Below are 17,080 nucleotides of genomic sequence, written 5' to 3' on the forward strand. Positions count from 1 at the left end.
CCATAGGTGCTTACCACATTCCTTTGGGTGGAATGTCCGTGGGGAAGGACCCTCTGGTATCTCGTTTCCTTCGTGGCACTTGGAGGCTGAGGCCTGCAGTTCGCTCTAGGGTGCCGCCTTGGGATTTGTCCATTGCGCTGCAAGGCCTTTCCCTGGCCCCCTTTGAGCCTATTGAGGAGGTTCCTGAGAAATTCTTGACTTTGAAAGCTCTGTTCCTTCTTGCTATTTCTTCTCTCAAGAGAATAGGGGATCTTCAAGCATTGTCGGTTGCCCCGTCATGCTTAGAGTTTGCACCGGGTATGGTTAAAGCTTTTCTACATCCGAGACCGGGTTATATCCCCAAGGTCCCCACTAACGTGGCTAGACCTATTGTTCTGCAGGCCTTCTGTCCTCCTCCTTTTCAAAATGCGGACCAGGAGGCTAATAATTTGCTTTGCCCAGTTCGGGCGTTAGACGCTTATGTCCACAGAGCTGCCCTGTGGCGTAAAAGTGATCAATTATTTGTGTGCTTTGGGTCTCCTAACAAGGGAGGTCCGGTGTCTAAGCAAAGAATGAGCAAGTGGGTGGTCGAGGCTATCTCACTTGCTTATGAGGCGGCTGGGCAGCCTTCTCCTTTGGCTGTCCGGTCGCACTCTACGAGGAGTATGGCGGCCTCTAAGGCCCTTATATCAGGAGTATCGTTACAGGACGTCTGTGATGCGGCAGGCTGGTCCTCACCGCACACCTTCGTCAGGTTCTACTCTCTGGATTTAGACTCTGCTCCAGGGTCTCATGTTTTGTCTTCTTAGTGCTGCTCACTTGATTACACACAGGACAGACAGTTGTAGCTATGGAGGCGTTGGTATAGACGTTCCCCATAGCGTCAGTTTCGACGCAACGCGAGTTCCCTTGAAAGGGAACGCCTCGGTTACGACTGTAACCTCGGTTCCCTGAAGAGGGAACGAGCGTTGCGTCGCCTTGCCATATCTCCTTCATGCCTGTCAGCGCGACTTCAGACTTTACGAAGCTTTCGTTTTCTGTTTCGGGCCGGCTTTTATAGCTTCCTGGTACGTGACATCACCCGCCTCTGACGTTCCGCCACACCATTGGACTGATTTTACATGTGCTTCAAGACGTCATCACGCAAAGCGTTCCCCATAGCGTCAGTTTCGACGCAACGCTCGTTCCCTCTTCAGGGAACCGAGGTTACAGTCGTAACCGAGGCGTTTTGCAGGTTCATGTATTTCCTTCAACTTCTCAATCAGAAAATCAATGTGCAGAAGTGTGATCAGAGAATCAGTGTTGAGTGCGATCTTCTGCAGAGTTTCCACACAGTGAAAAGTTTCATTCACCAGCTTTATTTTCTCTCTCTCTAATTCCTGCAGTTCTTCTTCCAGCTTCTGGACCAAAGACACACTGTCTCCAATTCTGTCATCATAATTCTTCTTTAACACTTCATATGTCCTTTTCTCCTTCTTTGTTCTTAATATTCTTAATAATATATATATATATTGCTTCTTTGATGTGTTTGCTGTAGTGGCATTTATTTGTGCAGTGTACACAGTGTACAGTGATCATCTTTCATCACGCTGCACCGTGAGATATGTTTGGCCAAGTTCTGGCCAGTTACCTAGAATATCAAAATCGACTGCTGGCGGTAGATCCTTTTCCTGTTTAGCATCTAAACTTTGGAACAGTCTTTCCAACAATTGTCCGGGAAGCAGACACACTCTGTCAGTTCAAAGCTAGACTAAAAACACATCTCTTTGACCTAGCATACACATAATACATTATAGACTTCTATAATTCAAAGTTAGGCTGTATAAACTAGTTCAGCCGGAACCGGGAACACTTCCCATAACAACTAATGTACTTGTTGCATCATAAGAAGGATGGCGTCTACACTAATATTAGTCTCTCTGTTTATCCGGAGGTTTACCGCAGTCCGCCGGATCCAGGCCGTATCCAGATCTGATGAAGGACCTGCACCTGGACATGACGACAACACAGTCCTGAAGTGTCAACTAGTCTCTCGCCTGTGAAGGCCTCCTTCCCTTTACCTCTGTACAGAAAGTAAAACATTATCAAAATGATTCCCATTCGCATGGATACGCGGAAACGACAAAAAAATTCTGTATTATGCAGGCCAGACAAGTAATTTGGTTAGGTCAAGAAAGTTAAGAAAGACTTGTAAAGAAAGACTACGTGCCAGCGCACATATATATTCAAACGTGCATACCTATAGACTAAACACATAATATGCATGTGCACGCAGTCACTGTTTTCACCATAGACTGTAAAAAAAGATGGACGACGCCCCTTCGCTCTCTTCCATTGATGAGAACTGAAGCCGCCAGAGTCCCAATATGGTGCTGACATATTGGAACTTGAGTCTGCGCAGTAGCGATCTCGGGACCAGACATGCGCAGTAGTGAGCAGGAAGTAAAGCCGCGAAATCAACGCTCACTCTCGCAGAACGCACTCAGGGAGAGTGGATTCTGCACACTTTTTAAAAAAATTATTGCAGTACGACAAGAGGCTTGTTAAAATAAAGTAAATACAATCTCCTCAGTCCGCCGAAGATCCCGAAAAAATGTCCGTTGGTGCTTCAGTGACTACTTCGCTCAGAGAACCTGTCAATCACAGCTGTCAATCATGACGTTACACCACCGCATCACGTAACTAACTAAAAACCAACTTATTTTTGAAACAGACACTTGAACTTACATCAGCGTGATAAAAATGACAGCAAATGAAAGAAACCAACTTTGGAAAAAAGATATTTGTAGTGTAATTTAATTGTTTAGTTGGTCTCGCGTCCCGTTGAATAACACGGGGAGGCGGGGCTTATGACCTATACTAGGACCAGTCACCAGGGGGCGATCGAGACGTTTTGGCTTCACTTTTCAGGGCTTGTGCGGCACGCTTGGTTTTCACAGATTCATGTTTCTGAAGTGTACATGGAGATGAGAACGTTTTAAAAAAAAATCTAGCCAGAACACTTTAAAAGTTTTCTGTTTTCAGTTAAAACGGTGTTGTGTAAGCTTCCCTTAAGTTAATAACTAATGATCTTTGCAATGGAAGTGAATCAATCAAAACTAACTTTATCTGGACAGTAACTTTATTCTAGAGCTGCTGTAAAGCCAAAACAACCAGATGCTGCATCACTCTGCTATACTTCAATTCAATTCAATTCAATTCAATTAAATTCAATAAATGTATTGCCATGTCAACAAGTTGATAGGAATTTGTCTTGGTACAACTCTCAGATGTAAATAACCTAAAAGACAAACATCATAAGTACAAAAAAAACAGACAATGTTCACCAACAATACCCAGCAAACAGTAAGACATTAGACCAAAACCCCGCAGAAAAAAGACAATACCCCTTGGCAGAGAAAGTGCACAGTGCATACAGTTGATAAAGTGCTGCTAGCAGTCAGTGCAAGTTCAGATGTCTGATAGCCAGAGGGTAAGTGCTGTCTCTGAAATGTGATGTGGAAGTCTAAATCCTCCTATATCTTCTCCCTAATGGAAGGAGATTAAAGAGATGGTGAGCAGGGTGAGAGTGGTCCGCTATGATGTTTTTAGCCTTTCTGATTATTCTGGTGGAGAAAAGTGTAGAAAGTGAAGGGAGACTACTGCCTATTATTTTTGATGCTCTGCGTACTACTCTTTCCATCCTAGTTTTGTCCTGAGCGGTTGTGTGACCGAACCAGACAAGCATGGAAAAAGCTCAATCAAACACTTTCATAATGACAGAAGTTAAGGCCACAGGCCTATAATCATTAAGATATGAAATTCAAGACATGAGGCAGGTGATTTCCTCTATCAAAACGACAGTAGAAGTCATTAAGCCTCCCAGGAAGAGAGGGGTCACTAACTGGAGCATGGTGTTTGATCTTATAGTCAGTAATGTCCTGCAGCCCACGCCAGACACCTTTGATGTCATTTGCATATAGTTTATTTTCAAGCTTAGCTTTATAGGAAGCCTTGGATTTCAACACAGCTCGCTGAAATTCATATTTCAGTAATTTGTATTGTACCATATCACCACTCTTAAAAGCAGCCTGTTTTTTCTTACATAGCACTCTCACTACATTATTGAACCAGGGCTTACTGTTATTAAAGACATGAACAGCTCTTGTAGGAATACAAACACTTTCACAAAATTGAATATAGGATGTGACGGTATCAATAAAGATGTTAATATCCTGACCATCAGACCAAAAATTACTCCATACCGTGGAGTCTAAGCAGTCCTGTAATGTGTCTATGGCTTGTGGGGACCATTTCCTAAAAAGTTTGACAGTTGGTTTTGCCACTTTAAGTTTCTGGCGATATTTTGGTATAAGAAAAATAGTGTTGTGGTCGGAATCACCCAAGAGGGCCCTGGCTACAGCATGATATGCCTCAGAAATAGGAAAATAGCATTGATCCAGTGTTTTATCCTTCCTGGTAGCGATCTGGATTTGGGGTTTGTATCTGGGGAGTGCCTTCCTCAAGGAGACATGGTTGAAATCACCCAGCACAAACATGGCAGCGTCGGGATTGTTGTTTTCAACCTCCGTGATATTATCTACAAGTTGCTGCAGAGCAGCCGGAGCAGCGGCGTCCGGGGGAATATAAATAACCATCAGGACAACAGAAGAAAACTCTCGAGGCAAGTAGAAGGGCTTACATATCACAGTGAGAGACTCCAACTCTGGAGAGCAGGTTTGTGACAAGTTTTTGCAGTCCGGACACCAGTTGCTATTGATGTAGCAGCCAACCCCACCTCCATGTAGTTTTTGTGAGCACGCAGTGTGGTCTGCACGGTGTAGAGAAAAGCCTGCTAGTTGTAACATGGAGTCCGGGAAACTTTCAGCCAACCAGGTTTCAGACAGGCAGATAGCGGCAGCGTCCCTGAAGTCTCTCTGTGTACGAATGAGCATAGAAAGTTCATCCATTTTGTTTACCAGGGAGCGGACATTGGAAAGAATCAGGCTAGGTAGAGCTGGGCGGTAGATGCGACGCCTTAGCCGGACAAGAGCGCCACCCCTCACACCCCGCTTCCGAGTCTTCCAGCATTGTTTAAGCCACTCCTTATGTAGTTGGCAATCCGGCGGTAGATCGGGCAGGAAAACAGGCATGCTGTTCCGAATATGAAGTAATGCAGATCTGTCATACTGAACAATACCAAGGCTGGGTTCTAGGAACGTGCAGGACAACACCAAACAAACAAACAAAACAGAGAGTAGTACCGAGTCGCCATTGAGCGGCGCCATCTTGGATTTATTTGTATTTTTTTACTTCCGGTGTGCCTGTGATCGACTTGCTTCGGCCTATCAGAAGCTGTCAATGTCTCACAAGTGCTTCACGACATCTCGTTCCCTCTTCAGGGAACTGATGTTACAGTCGTCACCGAAGCGTTTTTGGAAGTAAAAACTCTTTTCTCATTTTTGTTTTCAGTAAAGTACTGTATGTGTTAGTGTTTAAATTTGACATAAAATGTTTACAAAAAGTATTTTGTTTTACATTTCTATTTGTTTCCTGTTAATGGCATTATTTTAGGGACATGTGAGTTACTCTGATGACTTTTTGTATGAGTTTGACCCTGTGTACCATCTATACACGGGTACTGTCATTGTAATGTGGACAGGGCACTTACTATGAACTTGTGCCTTTCTGTTTTATCACCTGGTTAGTTTTGGTGGTTATCAGTAGGGGAGACCGGGGATGGTTGCAACACTTTTTGCATTTATCTCAGTTACTCAGAGACTATTTGGACAAGACCAACCAAATTTGTATATATTAAACTTGCATCTGTCTGCTAATTACCCTTACCATTTAAAGATGATTATATATGACATATCGTTCACAGTATTTATTTGAATAGAAGAAGCCAGATGTTGCAACTGACCCCAACCCAGGGGACAGTTGCAACACAACCCAGGGGACAGTTGCAACACAACCCAGGGGACAGTTGCAACACAAACCAGGGACGGTTGCGTCTAACTGTGCATGTGCAGTATGAGTGTCATCACTCTAGCTTGTTTCTGATTGGAGAAAAATTACATGTTGCAATCATCCCCTGTTACAACTGTCTCTGGTCTTCCCCTACATTTTAAAGTACAAAGGTTTAAAATAGCTTATTTCTCTCTTAAGATATTTAAAAGGCATTTGATTAACTAGAGCACCAATTTATTTTTTAAATCTTTACAGGTTTTTGGGATATGTTCTGTTAAGTAATTCAATAATGGTAGTTGTTAAATCAAATGAAAGAATGGCACTTCGCCAAGGTTTAGCTAATCTAGAGGAGTCTTACAAGATCAACCCATCTCTGTGCAGTTGCTGTCAACATCTACAAGTATTCATATATCTGTGCAACCAATTTATTACCAATCAGTTGGTGGATGACACCCCTTATCTTTTTACAAATGCTTCACAAATCACTTTTTAAGCATATAAATGTTTTTTGAAACTTTAGGCTTCAAGTTAAACCAGTAAATGTGAGTTAATGGCTATTACCCTCATCATAATATTCCAGTAAAATCTTAAGTAACATATTTAGTTATTGTGATTACCAAACGTCATTGTGTTCTGAATTTCAACACTTTTAAAAGTTACACCATGATGAATGCAAAATATGAACATGTATATATGAATATGTATGCGGAGTATATTTAAAAATAATATTCAAAATCAAATGTCAGTGCAAATGCATGCTTCTGCTGGAGTTCTGTGTATGTAGCAGGTTTAATGTTCAGTGCTCTTCTAGGTTGTACGTGACACGCATCACACACATGACCAGCGTTCGGCCAATAGTGAGCCTACGTGTGACGTACAACCCAGAAGTGCTACGCAGTTATACTACGTGAAAAAACTCGAGGCCCAGAGAGAAGGAAATGAATAGTGGAATAAAGTCGTTATTTTTGTTGTTTTTTTGCGCACAAAAAGTATTCTCGTTGCTTTATACTTATACTTCACTTATTACTAACCAGATTGACTTTATTTCATACGTGTCCAAAAGTTCTTATTGAGAATTAAAGAAGGTTTAATGCCAATTTGATGTTTTGTGGAACATAAGTTTTGTTTAAAAAAAATAAAAGCAGAGAATAACAAGACAATTCAGCTGAATAAATTGTTCTTTATGCATGCTGGGAGGTATGAATGAGTTTTGTACTCTGCACACAGCATCATTGTAGCAAAAAGGTTTTTATTATTTTATTTTTTATTGTTGATTGGTGATGTCTCTGTGTGTATAACTGGAAACAGCAGTTGAAAGTTTTTTGCATATACGTTTTTTTTTTTTTTTTTTACTTTTTACTTTCAGATTATATGAGTCACAGCATTGTTGGGTCTCACCCTGTTTTATCAAAGAGATGGTAGTACAACTACTCTGAGTATATTTGAAATGTTATAATTAATATTCAAAAACATATGCCAGTGCAAATGCATGCTTCTGCTGCAGTTCTGTGTATGTAGCAGGTTTGATGTTCAGATCTTCTAACCACATCCTGTGGGTTTTGCAGAAGAACAGACATTTTCTCAAGAGACGTGCCATTGGCAGGTTTGGCAAAAAGTTTGTTTTAGGCCCTATACTATGTCAAACCGTTTGCACTTAAAATATTCCCAGCGTTTTACTAGTAAATTCAATTCAAAATTCAATTAGAGGGCTCTACAACTAAATTCTTACTAGTAACAATTATGATTAGAGAGCTCTCAATACACGAACCGCAAACTTTTTGCCAAACCTGCAATGGCACGTCTCTTGAGAAAATGTCTGTTCTTCTGCAAAACCCACAGGATGTGGCTAGAAGAGCACTAAACATCAAACCTGCTACACAGAACTCCAGCAGAAGCATGCACTTGCACTGACATATATTTTTGAATATTAATTTTAACATTTTAAATATACACAGAGTAGATCAAATGGAAATATTTTGCATTCATCTTGGTCTAACATTAAAATAGGGTTGAAATTCAGGAAATTCATCTTGACTTTTGGTGATCACAATACCTGAATATATTCCTTAAGATTTAACTGGAATATTATAAAAAGAGGGTAAAGCTATTAACTCACATTTATTAGTTTAACTGAAAGCCTGAAGTCTCAAAAACAATTTATATGATCAAAAAGTGAAAAAAACAAAACAAACAGCTGTGGTTGCCAGTACTTTCGGGGGCAGTTCGATGCGGCATAGAGATCACGCCGGCCGGATCATGTTTCTCACGAACACAAACTTGTCAGTTCTGACTTTGCTAATACCTCTTAAGTCGGTTGCCTACTGCTCACTTGTACAAAAAAAGTGTAGTTTATTTTAGCCACTGCCATAACTTACTAAATCAGTGATAGACAGAAATCAAAAGGTCTTCAGATGATGTGTATCCGTTCATACATGTGCCTTTAGTTTGACCTACCCTAACTAAGATTTGCGGTAGCACCAGCCTCCTCATAATCTACTAAAATAATGATTTCAGAAAACTTCAGAATAAATCAAGATGTAACATTTATTTGTCAGGTAAAAATGTATCATGCTAATTACACAAGTAAATGATTAAAAGCCAATTCAGAAATAATAAATACATGACATCATTTACTCAAAGATAACTCTAAAAGTAAGTAATGTTTTCCTGACAGACACATACAGTGGTGTGTGAGTGTTTTCCAAGTGTAAGACTTGAGAAAACACTGAAACATCACTGTATGGTTTTTTTTCCCTGGTTACAGGTTCCCAAAGACTGCTCTGTCACTTCCCCTTAAATACCCAGACCAGAACAAAAGGGTTATACCAATATTTTTTAGAGTTGTTTTGGGTCTATTCATGTACCCCAGGGGGGTAGCACCTGGTTTCGGGGGAGATATCTTGAAGAGACATCACCCAAAGAGGAGAACAGGTCTCCTAAGTTCTCAATCTTTCTCATTAAACCAATGACTGCAATGAAATTAAGACCATTTTACCAATCGCACTGAGACACTTAAAATGATACCAAACATGAAAAGGAAAAACAATAGATTCACAAGATACATCATATGTGATATATAGACATTCTTAGTGAACTTTTGGTGACTTGACTCAGGGGGAGAGGAAGAGAGGAGGCAGAGGGGGATGCGGAAATAAGGAAGGAGAAAAGTTTGGACAAGACAATGTCCTGTGCTCTTTCTTTGAGATCTTCTGTCCAGGGTGCGTTTTATTGCTTTATTGTAGGGTGAGTTTTATCTCAGCTTTTGTCTTAGCAGGAAAATCAATTGTTACATGATCACTGTACAGTGTGCACAAAGAAGCAAAAATATATGTAACAAAGACAAAGGAGAAGAGAACATATGAAGATTTAAAGCAGAAATACGAAGACAAAATAAGGCACAGTATGTCTGTGGTCAGTAAATAACTGCGAGAATTAGAGAAAGAGAAAGTAAAGCTTTTGATGGGAGCTTTTGACTGTGTGGAAACACAGATAAGAGATATTCGCACTCAACACTGATTCTCTGATCACACTTCTGTACGTTTTTCTTTTCTGATTGAGAAGTTGAAGGAAAAAAACAAGCCTGAAAAGGCTGAAACACTGGAAAACATCAAGAAGAGAGGAGGAAAGAAAGGAGCACTGGGATTCAGCCTGCTACGCCCTGGCTGCCTGCTACCTCCGTCTCCAGTCTTTCCTCCTCTCCACAGACCTGGCCCTCCATCCTGCCCCCTGTTCCATCTCTGCTCTGCCTCCCTCCTGGACTTTTCTATCTATATTAGGAGCGTCTGGAAACCACTCCTTAGGAGGGGGGCTATGTAACAATCACCAGTGAGAGTGCCCGGGATTATCATCAGAGGGCACTCCAACCCAGACTATTACCACACCTTCACAGACTCCAATCCCCATAATCGTTTGCATGGATTTATCAGCCATGATTACATACAGCTGTTAATCATTAGCCTCATTAGCTCTGCATATAAAAGCCTGGTTCAACCTATCACTCACTGCAAAGTTTTGTATGTTGTTGTGCTGCATTTCTCTGGTTCTATGTATTTTGGTATTTGGACTCTCTGCCTGCCTTTGAATTACCCATTTGCCTTGTTCCCAGCCTTGTGTGTTTTGTTTGTTTGGATTGTCTACCTGTGTTTTGGCCTGTTGCCTGTACATTGAATTACGTGTCTGGATTGTCCCATTATTAAAAGCTGCTTTTGGATCTCCAACCTTTTGAGTCTCGGAACAGTTCATAAACACCTATACTGACAAGCCGTTTACGCTTAAAATATTCCCAGCGTTTTACTAGTAAGAATTCAAAAACAGGGCTCAATTAAATTCTTACTAGTAACAATTATGATTAGAGAGCTATCAATACATAGTTCCCACAGGCCAAGTCACGTGACCTCCCGGGAGACGCCATCTTTGAGGGCATAAGCTGCTGTGTTTACAAAGTTTTAACATAGACAGTATAGAGTTTTACAAGCAAATTTCGAATATTTCTTTCTATTTATAATGTTACGAAAATCATGAAGAGACAAAGTGACAGAGATTATAAAGAGACTCTATTAACACAAGACAGAGAGAGGTACAATGCGAACATTTCAGTCATAAATGGTGTGGATCCGTATGCGCTAAACTGAGCACTGATTTTGCAGCTTTGCCTCAGATACAGTATTATCCATGTGTACCATTATCTGGTATTGGCTAGGAGTTTTAACACATGTGAGCAATTCCGAGCCTGGATATATGTGCATGAATATGAATACACGGCATGAAAATAAACAAAACTCGCGTGCAAATTAATTAATGTAACGGTTAATGCGGAACTACTTTATACGCGGGTTCTTTAGGGACATAATCTGAGATTGCAAGGCTGGAATGTGTGTGTGCGTCAGGTGTGTGTGTGTGTGTGTGTGTGTGTGTGTGTGTGTGTGTGTGTGTGTGTGTGTGTGTGTGTGTGTGTGTGGCAGAGTGAAAGAGAGAGTCGCGGGCGCGATCGAACAGTGGAAACAATGTTGTTTTTGTATGTTTTTAATACCTCGTCATTTTGTATAGAGGACATCATTCAAACTGCAAAGTGTTAACTTATATTTGTGTACACTCGCAATAAAACACAACAAATTCTTGCGTGTTTTGAGGGAGTTTCTTTCCTGTTTATCCTCGCCAGCCATAACCTCCATCGTTGTTCTGACGCTTAACGTCACATTCATGAAGTCTAATGACGGGTATACTGTAAAATCCAAATTTAACTGAATCTCCGGCACGATTTGAACATCCATTGACCCAGCAGGAGATGACCATTTTCACTTTTTATCACGAAATTAACTCTTTTCAGCTTCTTCTTCTAATGTTCTGCCCACAGCATGCCCACAGAAATGGCGCCGGGTTGGCAAATGCCCGTATGTTGTGACGTCATGTAGGAACTATGTATACACGGACTGTGTATATATCAAAGTTTTTGCCAAACCTGCCAATGGAAGGATGTGGTTAGAAGTACATTGAACATTAAACCTGCTACATACACAGAACTCATGCATTTGCACTGACATATGTGTTTGAATATTAATTTTAACATTTTAAATATACTCAGAGTATATAAAATGTTTATATTTTGCGTTCATCTTGATCTAACATTAAAAAAGGGTTGAAATTCAGCAAATCTTGATTCTTGGTGATCACAATAGTCACCTTCAAGTCAAGTCACCTTAATTTATATAGCGCTTTTAACAATATAGATTGTTTCAAAGCAGCTTGCAGTGATAATAGTAAATTACAGTAACAGAGATTGTTTTGGGTTTACAGCAGCTCTAGAATAAAGTTATTGTCCAGCTAAAGTTAGTTTTGATTGATTGATTCACTTACGTTTTTTAAAGATCATTAGTTATTAACTTAGGGGCCGCTAAAACGACACTGTTCTAACAGAAAACACTCAACGCGCTCCGGCCCGCTCATCCGCACGAAACAGTACCTGGTGGCTCGAGAATGCAGACCCTGAAAATACGTTCCAAGGTGCAAGCCTTAAAAAGGTTATCATGTGTTTGAATATACTGTATATGTGCGCAGACGTGTAGTCCTTCTTTAAAAACCAACCCATCAACAAACTACTTGTCTGGCCTTAAAAAATTATAATACAGAATTATTTATCACGCACAGCCACGTGAACCGGAATAATCCCGACAACGTTTTATCTTTACAGAGGTAAAGGGAAGGGAAGGAGGCCTTCACAGGGGAAAGACTAGTTGACACTTCAGGATTGCGTTGTTGTCATGTCCAGGCGCAGGCCCTTCATCAGATCTGGATACGGCTAGAGACTGCGGTAAACCTCGGGATAAACAGAGAGAGTAAATTATTAGCGTAGACGCCATCCTTCTTATGATGTAACAAGTACATCAGGATTGTAAGGAGTGTAAGGAAGTGTTCCCGGGTTCTGGCTGACCTAAACTATGCATCCTAACATTGAATTATAGAAGTCTATAATGTGTTGTGTGTATGCTACTGTAGGTCAAAGAGATGTGTTTTTAGTCTAGATTTGAACTTACAGAGTGTGTCTGCTTCCCGGACAATGTTAGGAAGACTGTTCCAGAGTTTTGGTGCTAAATAGGAGAAGGATCTACCGCCAGCAGTCGATTTTGATATTCTAGGTATTATCAGCTCGCCTGAATTTTGAGATCGTAATAGACGTGAAGGACTATAAAGTGTTAAGAGCTCGCTCAAGTACTGCGGAGCTAAAACAGTTAGTGCTTTGTAAGTAATCAGCAATATTTTTTAATTTATACAGTGTTTAATAGGAAGCCAATACAGTGTTGACAGAACAGGGCTAATATTGTCATACTTCCTGGTTCTGGTAAGAACTCGAGCTGTTGCGTTTCGGACCAGCTGTAGTTTGTTTATTATGGGTGCAGGACAACCGCCCAGTAGAGCATTACAATAAACTAGCCTTCATGTTATCAACGCATGAACTATCTTTTCCGCATTTGTCATTGACAGCATAAGTCGTAATTTAGATTTGTATTTTTAAGATGGAAGAATGTGGTTTTACAGATACTAGACACGTGACTTTCACTGGCCATGTTCTAGGTTATTACGTGTAGAAGTTTTTGGTCCAATAATTAGAATCTCTGTTTTTTCGGAATTTAGAAGTAGGAAATTACTAGTCATCCAGTTTTTTATATCAGCTATGCATTCCGTTAATTTTGTGAATTGGTAAGTTTTGTCGGGGTGCGAAGAGATATATCATCAGCATAACAGTGAAAACTAATGCCATGCTTCCTAATGATATCTCCCAAGGGTAGCATGTACAGAGTGAACAGCAACGGTCCTAGTACTGAGCCTTGTGGTACTCCATACTGAACTTGTGATCGATGAGACATCTCTTCATTTAGGAACCGTTCGGTATTTATGGAAGGGGCCACCGGAGGAAAATAGGGGAGGGTCATGTCTTTTTATTCTTTGTTGAGGGGAGGGTCATTCAACTTTTTTTAGTCTAGGGGGAGGGTCACCCAACTTTTATATACATGAAAACAGCAACATTTCAAAGTGGCTTGTTTGGTGATATTTTTTTCCATTTAGCTCCATGTTGATCTCGCGTTATCAGCCCCCCTTCGATATCAGATGGGTCTGACCCAACAAAAATCCAGTTTGGCGCTGTTTGACAGTGCGCGCGCACTTCAGTTCGCACTTAGAAAAAATGCATCATGTCAGAACAGAATGCCAATGAAATGTTTACCCGGCAAAGCTTTAAAGCACGAGCAAATAATGAACTTTTGTGATTGCGAATAAGTGCACAGTGTCCTGTGAGTGTAACTCTACCACTGCATTAACATGTGATGTGAACGTCGAGTTTTACAGTATTGCGACTGAGGCGCCAGAACTGCTGCTGATAGAATGTGCGCTGTAGCGCGATACTACCATATTTTAGTTCCATTCTTATTTTGTTTCCACGATGTGTAAGATGTAGGGCTACCACATCTTTAAATTACTATTAGTATTATTTAAGTTAACATAATAAAATACGTAGACCTACACCACAAAAACTAGTTGAGGATAAATTCGTTAAAATTGGGCGATTCCAGTGTTATAGACGTAACATTTGCAGTCAAAACTTGAAATATAAATTCTCAGAAAATGCATTTAATACCAATATTTTGGAGTCAAGACATTAGAAAAATAAAGGAGTCAAGACATTAGAAAAATATCAGTCTACACATTAAATTTTATATTTAATATGAGGGAAATACACATGTGACGTGACGTGACACAAAAAAATCTTTAACTTTTAGGTGGCAAAATATGTTTTAGTAATTCTTCTATAAATTACACTGTGCAAACCAAAAGATATATACCCACAGGATGAATAAAGATCGGCCTCCACAGAACATAAAATATTATTTTTATTTTATTTTTCGTGTTCGCATTTATGTAAAAAAAAAACAACAAAAAAAACAATGTTACGGGCGTGACAGTTCTCCATTACGGCATGACTGCTCTGAAAGCGACTTTAAAAATTTCACAGAGACCTCAAACAGAAAGCACAAAGCCTTTCTTTAAAGTGAATTTCGTTTTTTTATTAATTGTATCTTAATTTCAATCAATGTTTCATCTGGATTTAATAAATAAGAAGTAAATATAGTAGAAAATAGATAATCACGGAGGCGCGGGCGAGTGAACTGGACTCTTGTCTCATAAATGAATCGAAACTCAGCGTAAGGTATGCTACTTGCCTCACAGACCTGAGAAATATATAGAAAGCTTGAAATGTCTACTTTTAAACAGAACAATTCAAAACGAAGGAAAACAGACTGCTTTCTGCTTATGAAATGTGCATTTCTCTCTGGCGCGTTCTGAGAAGATCGCGACGCATCGTCAACTTCATCTTTGCAGTCGACACAGAAAACACTTGTTTATTAATAAACAATTAAAATGTTTCCTTGCTATATTTGACATATTAATAATCATTACTTTTGCTGGTTCTTTGTGACAGCTTTTAGATGCTTTATTGGCAGCCCCACCCACATGTTGAACGAGTCACAAACATCAGCACCGAAAACATGATTTTTTTCAAATCTAAAATCAAAAATCGTGATACGAACCGAATCGTAGGTTTGGTCTATCGTTACAGCCCTAGTAAGATGAGAAAGCAAGAGTTTATGGTTTAAAAACAAAACAAACAAAAAAAAAACAATGGCTATCTGAACATCTTTGCCAAGCGCAAACCAGTACAGAAGTAGGCTAATTAATAAATTATCGGGGAGGGTCATGCCTTTTTTCACAAACATTTTGGAGGGTCATAGAAAAAATTATTGCTGGCGAAGGGAGGGTCATGTCTTTTTTGACAACAGATCTCAAAACTCCTCCGGTGGCCCCTTAAATAAAAAACGAACAGTCCCTTATTGCTACAAACTGATAACGGTCAGATAAGTATGATTTAAACCATGCTAATGCAATTCCACCAATGCCAACATAATTTGCGAGTCTATTTAAAAGAATGTTGTGGTCGATAGTGTCAAATGCAGCACTAAGATCGAGTAACACTAATAGAGAGCTACAACCACGATCGGATGATAAGAGAAAATAATTTGTGACTCTAATGAGAGCAGTCTCGGTACTATGGTATGGTCTAAATCCTGACTGAAAATCCTTGCAGATATCATAGATAGATTCGAGATCGGCCTGTAATTGACTAATTCTGTAGGATCAAGTTGTGTTTTTTTAATAAGCGGTTTAATCATAGCCAACTTAAAAGTTTTTGGTACGTATCCTAATAACAAAGATGAATTAGTGATATTAAGAAGAGGATCTATGACCTCTGGAAGCATCTCTTTCAGTAGCTTAGTCGGTATAGGGTCTAACATACATGTTGTCGATTTAGATGATGTAACGAGTTTAGCAAATTCTTCCTCTTCTATAGCAATGAATGGATTGAATTTCTCCTTAGGGAGACTACAATGCACTGCCTGATGCGATACTGTAGTAGACGGTTGCATAGTTATAATTTTCTCCCTGATATTATCAATCTTATGAGTAAAGAAGTTCATTAAGTCATTACTGCTGTGCTACTTGGAAACTTCTGGGCTTGAAGCTTTATTTTTCGTTAGTTTAGCCACTGTTTCAAATAAATACCCAGGGGTTTGTTTATTTTCTTCTAATAGGGTTGAAAAATAAGCAGATCTAGCAGCTTTTAAGGCCTCTCTGTATGCAATCGAGCTCTCTTTCCATGAAATGCGAGTTTCTATTGTGCTGCCCTGGTTCACATCTGGTTCAATGACCACCCCAGGTACACCATTCTTTTTTTGCCAGCATATTCCCAATTTCTGAATCCGATTGAGGAATTTTTTTCAACATGGCGGTGGAGAGTGTATGACCAGTCCGCAACCCCTGCGCACACCAAAACCTCCTGGAAGCAATGCTGGATGCCTGTGGTGATATGTCTGTGGAGTCTATCCAGGGTTAAATAAATGCACACAATGGCATTTTTCCCACACTCCCTGGCAAGAGCAAACTTGTGACGTTGATGTGATATTATGGCCTGACCCAGACCTGAGATGAGATGAGAACGTTGATGCTGAGTAACCTGTACATTTTCTCTGTTTGGAAATAAAGCTTTTGAAAATGTAAGTATTTGACTGTGCATGGACTCTTCCTTGCATGTTTTGTCAGTGTAACATTTCAAAGGTCAGGTTTTAATATTATTTAGCAAATAAACAGTCAAGTAATTTGTGCTTTTGACAGGTTTGACCGTTGGTCAGGGAGTTTTTAAAATTGTGTGTGAAGATTTGACAAAAATGGTGAGTTCCCAGAATTGTGTCAAAGCAATTCAGATTTTTTTTTTTTTTTTATTCAGATTAGCAAGTTGGTTTTAAATTAATATTGTTTATTTTTGTTCAGGACTCCATAGTCCAGGTGTTAGTAATCTGTGTTTCAGAAAGCCTTTTTTTTTTTTTTTTTTTTTTTTTTTTTTACTACAATTAACTATTCTATTTTAAGGCCTACTCCTGCCTTAATTTAAACCCTGTTCGGGAAACCACTCCTCAATGTTTAGTTTAACCATATGCAATTAGAGTTTACATTGTGATGTGTTAAACCTGTGTAAAATGAGAGCATTTTTGTGTTTTGCAGAAATCATTAAGAAAATTGGAATGTGTGTCAAAACAATGTGTTAAGC

Source organism: Leuciscus leuciscus (assembly GCF_965113295.1).
Source record: "Leuciscus leuciscus genome assembly, chromosome: 11".
In the NCBI taxonomy this organism is placed as follows: Eukaryota; Metazoa; Chordata; class Actinopteri; order Cypriniformes; family Leuciscidae; genus Leuciscus; species Leuciscus leuciscus.